General features: G+C 36.4%; 1 protein-coding gene across 2 annotated transcripts in view; it reads right to left on the bottom strand.

The window, feature by feature from the left end:
* The window catches only part of Ermp1 (endoplasmic reticulum metallopeptidase 1), a 55053-nt gene that overhangs the window by 29249 nt on the left and 13683 nt on the right, over positions 1 to 12121 (bottom strand). The window lies entirely within an intron of this gene.

The following is a 12121-nucleotide window of genomic DNA, read 5'->3' as shown; positions in this document are numbered from 1 at the left end:
TAGACTTTACTTTTCAATCCCTTTTTTTGTATTTTTTTTTCACAATTTTTACTAACATTTTCTATGATTATAAAAAAATATCCCATGGTAATACCCTTCAGACCTCCCCACCCCGCACTTTCCCCTTTGAAATTCCATTCTCCATCATATTACCTCCCCATCTCAATCATTCTACTTACATATATACAATACCAACCTATTAAGTACCCTGCTCCCTTCCTTTCTCTTCCCTTTATATCTCCTTTTTAACTTACTGGCCTCTACTACTAAGTATTTTCCTTCTCATGCAGAAGCCCAATCATCTGAAGCTAGGATCCACATATGAGGGAAAACATGTGGCGTTTGGCTTTCTGGGCCTGGGTTACCTCACTTAGTATAATCCTTTCCAGATCCATCCATTTTCCTGCAAATTTCATAACTTCACTTTTCTTTATCGCTGAGTAGAACTCCATTGTATAAATGTGCCACATCTTCATTATCCACTCATCAGTTGAGGGACATCTAGGCTGGTTCCATTTCCCAGCTATTATAAATTAAGCAGCAATAAACATGGTTGAGCATGTATTTCTAAGGAAATGAAATGAGTCCTTAGGATATATGCCTAGGAGTGCTATAGCTGGGTCATATGGTAGATCAATCTTTAGCTGTTTTAGGAAGCTCCACACTGATTTCCACAATGGCTGGACCAGATGGCATTCCCACCAGCAGTGTAGGAAGGTTCCTCTTCTTCCACATCCTCGCCAACATTTATGATCATTTATTTTCATGATGGTAGCCAATCTGACAGGAGTGAGATGGTATCTCAATGTAGTTTTAATCTGCATTTCTCTGATGCCTAGTGATGTAGAACATTTTTTTAGATGCTTATATGCCATTTGTATTTCTTCCTTTGAGAATGCTCTATTTAGCTCCATAGCCCATTTTTTGATTGGCTTGTTTGATTCCTTATTATTTAACTTTTTGAATTCTTTGTATATCCTAGATATTAATCCTCCAAAATTTTTTCCCATTCTGTAGGTTGCCTCTTTGCTTTTTTCACTGTGTCCTTGGCAATGCAAAATCTTTGTAATTTCATGAGGTCCCAGTGATTAATCTATGGTTTTATTGCCTGAGCAATTGGGGTTGTATTCAGAAAGTCTTTGCCAAGACCAATATGTTGAAGGGTTTCCCCTACTTTTTCCTCTAGCAGTTTCAGAGTTTCAGGTCTGATGTTAAGGTATTTAATCTATTTGGACTTAATTCTTGTGCATGGAGAGAGAGAAGAATCTATTTTCATCCTTCTACAGATATATATCCAGTTTTCCCAACACCATTTGCTGAAGAGGCTGTCTTTTCTCCAGTGAGTATTTTTGGCATTGTTATTGAATATCAGGTGGCTAGTTACGTGGACTTATATCTGGGTCTTCTATTCTGTTCCACTGATCTACATGTCTGTATCTGTGCCAGTACCATGCTGTTTTTGTTACTATGGCTCTGTAGTATAGGTTAAAATCAGGTATGGTGATACCACCAGCCTCATTTTTGTTGCTCAGTATTATTTTAGATATTCGAGGTTTTTTTGTGATTCCAAATGAATTTTTGGATTGTTTTTTCTATTTCCATGAAGAATGACTTTGGAGTTTTGATAGGGATTGCATTAGATACGTAGATTGCTTTTGGTAAGATTGCCATTTTCACAATATTGATTCTTGCAATCCAGGAACAGGGGATGTTTCTCCACTTTCTAGTGTCTTCTGCAATTTCTCACTTGGGTGTTTTAAAGTTCTCATTGTAGAGATTCTTTACTTCCTTGGCTAGGTTTATTCCAAGGTACTTTATTTTTTTTTTTTTTTGATGCAATTGTGACTGGGAGTGATTCTCTGATTTCATTCTCTGTGTGTTTGTTGTTAGAATATATGAAGGCTACTGATTTCTGTGTATTTATTTTGTATCCTGCTACATGGCTGTAGGTTTTGATCAGCTCTAACAGTTTGCTAGTAGAATCTTCGGGGTCCTTTATGTATAGAATCATGTCATCTGCAAATAATGATAACTTGATCTCTTCCTTTCCAATTTGTATCCCTTTTATGTGTGTCTCTTGCCTTATTGCTATGGCTAAGACTTCCAAAACATATTAAATAAAAGTGGGGACAGTGGACACCCTTGTCTTGTTCCTGATTTTAGTGGAAAAGCTTCCAGTTTTTCCCCATTTAGTAATATGTTGGCTGTTGGCTTGTCATAAATAGGTTTTATTATATTGAGATATGTTCCTTCTATTCCCAGTCTCTGTAGGACTTTTATCATGAAGGGATGTTGGATTTTGTCAAATGCCTTCTCTGCGTCTAATGAGATGATCATGTGATTTTTGTCCTTCAACCCATTTATATAATGTATTACATTTATAGATTTGCATATATTGAACCATCCTGCATCTCTGGGATAAAGCCTACTTGGTCTGGGTGAATGATCTTTGTGATATATTCTTGTATTCTGTTTGCCAATATTTTGTTGAGACTTTTTGCATCTATGTTCATGAGGGAGATTGGTCTGTAATTTTCTTTTTTTGCTCTATCTTTGCCTGGTTTTGGTATCAGAGTGATGCTGGCTTCATAGAAGGAGTTTGGTAGAATTCCTTCTTTTTCTATTTCCTGGAAATGCTTAAGAAGCAATGGTATTAGCTCTTCCTTGAAGGTCTGGTAAAATTTAGCAGTGAATCCATCTGGGCCTGGACTTTTTTAGTTGGGAGATTATTGATAACTATTCAGAACTCCATGCTTGTTATAGCTCTATTTAAGTGATTAACCTCATCTTGATTTAATTTACTCATAGAGATCCTCCAACCTCTGCCTCCCAAATGCTGGGATTAAAGGCATGTGCCACCACACCTGGTTTAACATTTTAAAATATACCAAAAATACTAACAGTTGTGTGGTTTTGAGGAAATAGATCTAGACTTTACTTTTCAATCCCCTTTTTTGTATTTTCTAACATTTTTCTTATTTTTTATATATATATATATATATATGAGAATGACTTTTAGACTGAAAAATAACCTATTATCAAGATGTAATCAATTTAAATTATGAAGTAATGCTACAAGGAAAATTGAGATAGAATATGGAAATTCAGTTATTAATCTATCATTTTAGGATAAGTATTATTAATTTTTATCTTCAATTTTCCTACTGTGATATGATCATGTATATGCATTTTAATCAAAGGGTATATACTATACATTGCTTTTAATAAACATTAAATGCATTTTTCTATATCACTACCTTACAGTGATCATTTTAATAACTCCTCTACATTTTGCTGACTATGTCATAGTTTCAGATAATTTATAATTTATCATAATTATTCACTGTATATTCACACTATCGTTCATAAAACAATTTTTAATTAAATTTTTTGGGAATCATGAAATAAACTGAATTATGACTCCAGTTATTCATTGCTCCCACCCTGAAAAAGAATTCCATATTTAAGTGGGAAATTACAGACATAAAGATTTTACTCTGTGGTTATTATTAGACTTAGATAATAATAGTATCCTTATTTCACAGATGAGAAACTACAGCTGGAAGTGGTTATGTGGGTGATATATCCAAGGTCCTACACTTAAAAGTGCTGCCACTGAGGTTTTAAGTTTATACATATGTCATTTAATCAAAGATACTATGCTTAGCCACTCCCCTTCCCTGTCCATACACCCCAGAAATCTTTGATATTAGTTATCCTAAAGTAAGACATGTGGCAACCCCAAATAAAAACACTGTTAATTTGTATTCTTTCTCCTGCCATCATTTACATGCTATGAAGTACCCTCAGACACAGAGAGAGAGAGAGAGAGAGAGAGTGTGTGTGTGTGTGTGTGTGTGTGTGTGTGTGTGTGTGTGTCTTGTGTCTGAGAGAGAATTTCTTAAAAGAATTAGCACCATCTTTCTTCTTGCACAGGGTATTAGCACAGGAGATAGAGTGCAGAGCCAAAATAAAAAGCATCATTTCTTCCAGTGCTCTACTTCCTTCCACCTCTTGGTCACCAGTGACATGACAGCCAAACTTTAATAGGAGGAACAAATAAGGAGACAAAAAGAGTGGCAAGTATTACTGAAGCCTAAGCATGACCACTGAAGAGCAGCTATGGTGCAGTAGAGACTAAAGCAGACAGAACTAGTGCAAAAACAAAAGAACAGGAAGTGGAAACTACAACCACATGTCATTCATTTGCAGTCAAGGTTCAGAAAAATGAGGAGGAACACAGGATTTTCTTTAAAATGGAAGAAACAAAACTGATAATGGAAGACAGAAGAGATTTAGGTCACCATCTACATAACCAGCCACCTACATATAGACATTAATGGCATTTTTAATTTTTCACCTTTATAAAAAAGCCAAGGTGGCTATGAAATACTGAGATATACTGAGATTTATATATCCATGTCAACTATTTCTGCAGGACAAACTACTACACTGGAGAGTCTGCACGTTTTATAAGTGATGAACACTGCCAATGCATCAATCTACATTTCCGCCCATGGTGTGGAGGTATCTGTTTCTCTAACTCACCAGATCCACCTTACCTTTTTAAAAAAAAAAAAATTTTTTTTTTTTTTTTGTTTGAGAGAGAGAGACAGACAGAGAAAGAGGAAGATAAAAAAAGATAATGGGCATGCCAGGGCCTCTAGCCATTGGAAACAAACTCCAGATGCATGTGCCAATTGTGCATCTGGCTTACATTGGTCCTGGGGAATCAAGCCTGGGTCCTTTGGCTTCGCAGGCAAGCACCTTAACTGCTAAGCCATCTCTCCAGCCCAATCTTATACCATTTAATTTGCTTTACTTGCTGAAGTAATTTTAAAAAGTCTTACTATCCTATAAATTTGCATTTATTCTCAAATAAAAATTAACTATTTTGGCCATCTCTGAAACGAATTAGACATAACTCAAGAATTCCATTCCTTGGCATCTATACGAAAAAATGTGGAAATAGGACTAGAGAGATGGCTTAGTGGTTAAGGCACTTGCCTGAAAAGCCAAAGGACCCATGTTCAACTCTCTAGATCCTATGTAAGCCAGACAAAGAAAGGTGAAGCAAGTGCAAGGTTGTGCATGTCCACTAGGTGGTACAATCATCTGGAGTTCAATTGCATTAACTGAGGCCCTAGTGCACCAATTCCCTCCCCACCCCCGACCCCTGCCAAAGAAATCAAAGAGGAAATCAAAGGAATCAAAGGAGACACAGGAAACTAATTTAATGAAATAAGGATGTTAATAAAAGACATGAATAAGGAAATAGAAATAATAAAGAAAAACTAATCAGAAATACTTGCAATGAAAAGCACAGTAAGTCAAATAAAAAACTCTGTAGAAAGTCTTACCAATAAAATGGATGAAGGAGAGAACAGAGTATCTAAACCAGAAGACCAGGTGGCAGATCTAATGCAGTCCAACAAAGAAAAAGATAAGCTAATAGCATGGATAGGAATTTCAAGACATTTGGGACACTATGAAAAGATCAATCATAAGAATTCAAGGAATAGTAGAAGGAGAAGAATTAGAAAGGCATAGTAGGAATTTTAAAAAAAATCATAGATGAGTATCTTCCCCAAATTGGGAAAGACATGCCAATGCAGATAGATGAGGCCGTTAGAACACCAGACAAAACCTGGAAGAACCTCTCCTCACCATGTTATAATTAAACTACCAAACATACAAACCAAAGAAAATATATTGAAATCAGTTAGAGAGAAAAAGCAAGTCACTTATAAAGGCAAGCCCATCCGGATAACAGCAGATTACTCAACACAAACTTTGAAAGCCAGAAGGGCTTGGAATGATATATTCCAAGTTCTGAAAGACAACTGTCAACCAAGATTACTTTACCCAGCAAAGGTATCCATCCAAACTGAAGGAGAAATAAGGATATTCAACAACAAAAACAGGTTAAAGTAATATATGACAACTAAGCCTGCTCTACAGTAAATGCTTGAAGGGATCCTCCATACTGAAGAGAAAGAAAAGCACACATATGAAGAAATGGGGAAAAGTAAATCACACTAGAAAAACACTTAATACAAGAGAGTAAAGGGAAAAAAGGAAGGACTACAAAACAAGAAGAATGGGGAATACAAATATATAACCTTTTAATTCTTAATATCAATGTCCCAACCAAAAGACAGAGGCTTGCAGATTGGACTAAAAGGCAAAAATCCTTCTGTCTGTTGCCTCAAAGAAACTCATCTCTCCATAAAAGACAGATACTATCTTAGGGTGAAAAGATGAAAAACAGTATTTCCAAGCAAATGGGCCTAGGAAACAAGCAGGTGTTGCTATCCTAATATCTGATAGGATAGACTTCAAACCAACATTAATGAGGAAAGATAAAGAGGGTAACATTATATTGATTAAAGGAAAAAACAAGAAAACATTACAATTCTGAGTATACATGCACCTAACATGGGTGCTCCCAAATTACATCAAACACTATTAGACTTAAGGTCACAGATAACACCAAACACAATTATAGTGAGTGACTCCAATAACCCACTCTTATCTACTGACAGATCATCCAGGCAAAAAATAAACAGAAAGACATATGGAACAAATGGACCTACCAGATATCTACAGAAAATTCCATCCAAATGCTACAAAAATACACATTTTTCTCAGCAGTACATGGAACATTCTCTAAGATAGACCACATATTAGGTCACAAAGCAATCTTAACAACTACAGGAAAATTGAAATAATTCCTTGTACTCTATATGATCACAATGGGATTAAACTACAAATCATAAACAACAAGAACAACAACAAAAAAAAACTACAGAGAATATACAAAATCAGGAGACTAAACAGAACCCTACTGAATGATGATTCACTGAAGAAGTCAAACAGGAAATCGAAAAATTCATAAAATCAAAATTCATAGAATCAAATGACGATGACAACACAACATACCAAAACTTTTAGGACACAATGAAGGCAGTCCTAAGTAGAAAATACATATCGCTTTAAATGCCTATATTAAGAAATTAGAAGCCAGGTGTGGTGGTGCACACCTTTAATCCCAGCACTTACTTGGGAGGCTGAGGTAGGAGGATTGTAGTGAGTTCAAGTCCACCCTGAGATTACATAGTGAATTCTAGCTTAGCCTGAGCTAGAAAACCTACCTCAAAAAAAATAAAAAATGAAAGGAAGGAAGGAAGAAGGAAACTAGAAAGGTTACAAGTAAACAACTTAATGCATCACCTGAAGGCCCTGGAAAAAGAAGAACAAGGCAAACCAAAAATTAGAAGATGGTAAGAAATAATAAAGATTAGGGAAGAATTTAATGAAATAAAAACCAAAAAGAAAAAAAAAAAAAACAAAAAACACCAGGACCTACTCTCCTGTTGCTGTTGTCTACCTTATGTTGGCCAGGGGGTGAAATCCACCCTCTGTTCATGACAGCATTTTCTCCTGCCATCATGGAGCTTCCCTCAAATCTGTAAGCTAAAATAAACCTTTTTCCCCACAAGCTTCTCTTCGTTGGGTGTTTTCTGCCAGCAGTGTGAACCTGACTACAACAGTAAAGTTAGTACCAGAGGAGTAAGACTGCTACTAGACACCTGACTGTGTGGCTTTTGGCCTTTTGGAACTGATTTTCAAAAGGAATGATGATGAATTTCAAACCTTGGCCTAAAAAACGCTTTGCAGTGCTGTATAGCTTGATGAATTATTCAGGTCAGAGTTGAAAGACCTGAATGCAGTAAGAATTATGTACTGTGAGGTCTGGTTTATGAGAGTGAGAAAAAGCTTTACCTGAACTAGGCGAGAAGCAGTTTGTGTGAGAGGCTTGCTGTTATGCACATGTCCTGAGAACTTGTGCAGGGTTGCTTTTCACAGATACAGACTGATGTGAGCAGAAAGACATAACACAGAAAAAATGAAATCTGTAGGCTGAAACTTCTGCCTATTCAGCTGCAATTCTATAAGAGACTATAACCTTTGAGTTGGACCAGGTGACTTGCACTGGGGCAACAGGAAGAATGTTGACTACCGTGAAGGGGCCTGAGTGATCAAGGAGTGTCCTGTTCTTCAAAGTCTGCTTTTTTCCCTCCTAGATCAACAAATTGGCACCCCACCTAGTATTAGAGGGTAATTTGATTTGCAACATGGTCTTGTGTTTTGGAAATGGCCATGGGCAGTGTGAAGCAAGCTTTCTGGATACCTGCATGGAGACCTGATACATCTGTGAGGATGGACCATGGGTTGCACTGGAGACCCAGTAGAGATCCTATAACCATGAGATGGCTGATAAGGAGACCTGCCAGCCCTGCATGAAGTCTTCCAGGACTGTGAGAAGCCTAGTTGGAGGGGCAGAAATGGAACTCCAGAGACCTGTTGCTGGGCAGAATTATCAGACTTGGAGATTTGTAACTGACTAGCGTTGTTGGACTTGGAGCTACAGAGTTTAATGTTTGCCCTGTTTAAATCTTGTATTGGTTGAATTTTTGCTTTGCTCTGTCCAATGCCATCTTTTAAAGAATGAGTGTTTATTTGGTGCCATTATGGGTTTTTTTGTTTTATTTTTGGTATTATGGTTCAGTTAAAAGACTTTGTACTATGAGAATGTTTGAACATCATTAAGATTGATAAAAGTTATGGGGACTTTTAAATTTGGACTGAATGCATTGTATTTTACATCATGAATGGTTATCAGTTTATTGGGGTCAGTGGTGAAATGTGGTGGTATGATTCAAGTGTCCCCATAAACTTAGGTGTTCTCAATGCTAGGTTCCCAGTTGATGACAATTTGGAAATTAAACCCTCCTGGAAGCAGCATATTGTTGGGGCAGGCTTATGGGTGTTATAGTCACCTTCCTCTTGCAAGAGTTGGGCACATTCTCTTGTTGATGTTATCTACCTTATGTTGGCCAGGAGGTGATGTCCACCCTCTCCTCATGCCATCATTTTCCCCTGCCATCATGGAGCTTCCCCTCAAGTCTATAAGCCAAAATAAACATTTTTCCCCCACAATTAAAAAAAAAAATGCAAAGGATCAATGAAACAAAGAGTTGGTCCTCTGAAAAGGTAAGCAAGATTGATAAAACCCTTAGCAAACCTGACCAAAAAAAAAAAGAGAAGAGACACAAATTAATAAAATTAGAGATGAAAAAGGCACCATTACAACAGACACCAAAGAAATTCAGAAAATCATAAGGACATACTGTAAGAAGATATACTCTACTAAGTTAGAAAAATTGAAAGAAATAGATGATTTCCTAGATTTATATGACCTACCAAATTAAGTGAATATGAGATAAACCACTTAAACAGACCTATATCAAGTATGGAGATCAAAGCAATTAAAAAAAAAATCTCCCAACTTATAAAAAAGTCCAGGCTCAGATGGATTCACTGGTGAATTTTACAAGACCTTCAAGGAAGAACAATCAACCAATGCTTCTCAAACTTTGTCATAAAACAGAAAAGGAAGGAATACTACTGAACTCCTTCTATGAAGCCAGCAACACCCTGATACCAAAGCCAGACAAAGACAAAACAAAAAAAGAAAATTACAGATCAGTCTCCCTCATGAATATAGATGTAAAAATTCTCAACAAAATATTGGCAAACAGAATACAAGAATATATCACAAAGATCATTCACCCTGACCAACTTGACTATATCCCAGAGATGCAGGGATGATTCAACATATGCAAATTGAGAAATGTAATAAACTATATAAATGTACTGAAAGACAAAAATCACATGATCATCGCAATAGATGCAGAAAAGGCATTCAACAAAATCCAACATCCCTTCCTGGTAAAAGTCCTACAGAAACTGGGAACAGAAGGAACGTATCTCAACATAATAATAGCTATTCATGACAAACCTACAGCCAACATAATACTAAATGGGGAAAAATTTGAAACTTTTCCACTAAATTCAGGAACAAGACAAGGGCGTCCACTGTCCCCACTTTTATTTAATATAGTACTGGAAGTTTTAACTATAGCAATACAGCAAGAGACATGGATAAAAAGGGATACACATTGGAAAGAAAGAGATCAAATTATCATTATTTGCAGACGATACATTCTATACATTCTATACAGACGATATGATTCTATTCATATATGATTCTAAAGACTCTACCAGCAACTGTTAAGAGCTGATAAACACTTTCAGGAACATAGCAGGATACAAAATAAATACACAGAAATCAGTAGCTTTCCTATATACTAACAACAAACATGCAAAGGATGAAATCAGGGAATCTCTCCCATTCACAATTACCTCAAATTAATTAATTAATTAGTTAATTAATTAATTAAGGTACCTTGGAATAAACCTGACCAAAGAAGTTAAGAATCTCCACAATGAAAACTTTAAAACACTCAAGCAAGAAATTGCAGAAGACACTAGGAAATGGAAAGATAACCCACGTTCTTAGATTGGAAGAGACAATATTATGAATATCAATCTTACCAAGAGCAATCTACACATTTAATGCAATCCCCATTAAAATTCCAATGACAATCTTCACATAAATAGAAAAAAAAATCCTAAAATTCATTTGGAAGCACAAAAAACCCTCGAATAGCCAAAATGATTTTGAGCAACAAAAATAAGGCTGGTGGTATCACCATAACCAATTTTAAACTATATTACAAAACCACAGTAATAAAAATAGCATGATACTGGCACAACCACAGTCGTGTAGAAGAATGGAACAGAACAGAAGACCCAGATGTAAATCCAGGCAGCTACAGCCAACTGATTTTTGACAAAAATACAAAAATATTCATTAGAGATAAGACAGCCTCCTTAACATGTGGTGCTTGGAAAACTGGACATCTATATGTAGAAGGATAAAAATAGATTCTTGTCTTTCTCCATGCACAAGAATCAAGTCCAAATGGATCAGGGACCTTAATACAGACCTGAAACTCTCAAACTGCCACAGAAAAAGGTAGGTGAAATCCTTCAACATATTGGCATAGGCAATCACTTTCCAAATATAATCCCAGTTGCTCAGGAAATAAAACCACTAATCAACTGCTGGGACCTCAGGAAATTACAAAGCTTTTGTACAGCTAAGGATATTGTGAACAGGGCAAAGAGACAACCTACAGAATAGGAGAAAATCTTTACTGGCTATACATCAGACAGAGAAATAATATCTAGAATATACAAAGAACTCTAAAAATAAAACAATAAGAAAACAACCCAATCAAAAAATGGGCTATGAAACTAAATAGAGAGTTCTCAAAAAGAAATACAAATGGCATATAAACATCTAAAAAAGTGTTCTACATCCTTAGCCATCAGGGAAATACAAATTAAAACTACTTTGAGATTCCATCTCACACTGCCAGAATGACTATCATCAAGAAAACAAATGAAAATAAATGTTGGCTAGGATGCAGAAAAAGGGGAACCTTCCTACACTGTTGGTGGGAATGTAGTCTGGCTCAGCCATTGTGGAAATCAGTGTGGAGGTTCTTGAGATAGCAAACTATAGATCTACCATATGATCCACCCATAGTACTCCTAGGTTTACATCCTAAGGACTCTTCTCACTACCTTAGAGATACTTGAACAGTCATGTTTATTGCTGCTCTATTCATAATAGCTAGGAAACGGAACCAGCATAGATGCCTCTCAACACATGAATGGATAGTAAAGATGTGGCACATTTACACAATGGAGTTCTATTCAGTGGTAAAGAAAAATGAAATTTGCAGGGGAATGGATGATCTGGAAAGAATTATACTAAGTGAGGTAACCCAGGCCCAGAAAGCCAAACATCACATGTTCTCTCTCATCTGTGGATCCTAGCTGCAAATGCTTAGACTTGTGTGTGAGTTGGAATCAAAAATCGGTAGCAGAGACCAGTAAGCTAGGGGAGGGAGGAGAAGGAAGGACTAAAGGGGATGATATTGTATATATATATGTAAAGGAAGGGTGGGGGAGGGGCGATCAAAATTCAAGATAGTCTGAATAAGACATATGAAAGCCTACTTTTTTGAATAATGGCATATCCAGAACCATAGATTGTTATTGGAAAATTTTCAGTGCCAGAGATGGGATACCTTCCAGTAAGTTGTTGGCCTGAGAGGACCCTGTTACCTCCAAAACACTATTT

The sequence above is a fragment of the Jaculus jaculus genome, chromosome 1 (assembly GCF_020740685.1).
Source record: "Jaculus jaculus isolate mJacJac1 chromosome 1, mJacJac1.mat.Y.cur, whole genome shotgun sequence".
Lineage (NCBI taxonomy): Eukaryota > Metazoa > Chordata > Mammalia > Rodentia > Dipodidae > Jaculus > Jaculus jaculus.
Note: the sequence above shows the minus strand (reverse complement) of the source record. Positions and strands in the feature narration are given on the sequence as shown.